General features: G+C 42.1%; 1 protein-coding gene across 3 annotated transcripts in view; it reads left to right on the top strand.

The window, feature by feature from the left end:
- Positions 1 to 1008, top strand: part of Ip6k1 (inositol hexakisphosphate kinase 1) — a 69344-nt gene that overhangs the window by 23756 nt on the left and 44580 nt on the right. The window lies entirely within an intron of this gene.

Raw genomic sequence — 1008 nt, 5'->3', positions numbered from 1 at the left:
GGATTGAACTGCGGTCCCTGTGCTTTAGCTAAGCTTGTTTTAAATAGGTGCTTTAGACCACTGAGCCATCTCACCAGCCCCTCTTTTTGTTTTTTAAGACGGGGACTTGATATGTAACCTAAGTTGATCTTGAACTTACTATTTAGCCCCAGGAGGCCTTGAATTTGTTACCTATCTTCCTGCCTCAGCATTTTAGGTAGCATACTGGGATTATAGGCATGTGTCACCGTACCATTACCAATTTACTAATAAGAGATTTAATCAGACATAATGGTGCACATCTATAATCCCTGCACTGGAAAATTGAGAAGAATTTTTTTTTTTTTTTGATGGGGGGGCTGGCTCAGGCTGCCTTAAGGGTGGGACTGGTAAGGCATGTGGAGCTGCGTCCCCTGCGCCTCCCCTGTACCTGACTACGTTTGCATGATCAGGTGCTTAAACAACAGAGCTATCCCGCAGGCCCCCAACACTTTTTTTTTTTTCACCATACTGGGAATCAAACTAAGGACAAATTGGCCAGGCAGGCAATTATGCAACTGAGCTATCTCCTGCTCTCCTGCACTGGAAAGTTGAGACAAGAGCATCACTAGAACTTGAGACCATCCTGGGGGCTACAAAAGTGGGCCCAAGGCCAGCTCAAACTGTATAGCGAGACCCTTTCTCAAAATAATGATGATGATAATAATATAGATTTTTTCCCAATTCTTTAACATAGGATGTGTTTTTATTTTCTTTTAGCAGTGATTTGTAGGGGTTTTTTTGTTTGTTTGTTTGAAATTCAGTACAGGGTCGCATTGGCTGGCATGGCATGTGGTATTGGGGATCGAACCCAGGTCCTTGTGCTTGCCAGGCGAGCATTTAGACTGCTGATATATCTCCCCAGCCCAGTTTTTTTTTTTAAACTGGAGATTGAACATACTACCTTTTTACTGAGCTATATTCTTAGCCCTTCTTGTTTTTTTAATTTTCAAAGTAAGCCCTGTTAAGTGGTCTAATCTATGATTTTTT

The sequence above is a fragment of the Octodon degus genome, unplaced genomic scaffold, assembly GCF_000260255.1.
Source record: "Octodon degus isolate 3935 unplaced genomic scaffold, OctDeg1.0 scaffold00008, whole genome shotgun sequence".
Lineage (NCBI taxonomy): Eukaryota > Metazoa > Chordata > Mammalia > Rodentia > Octodontidae > Octodon > Octodon degus.
Note: the sequence above shows the minus strand (reverse complement) of the source record. Positions and strands in the feature narration are given on the sequence as shown.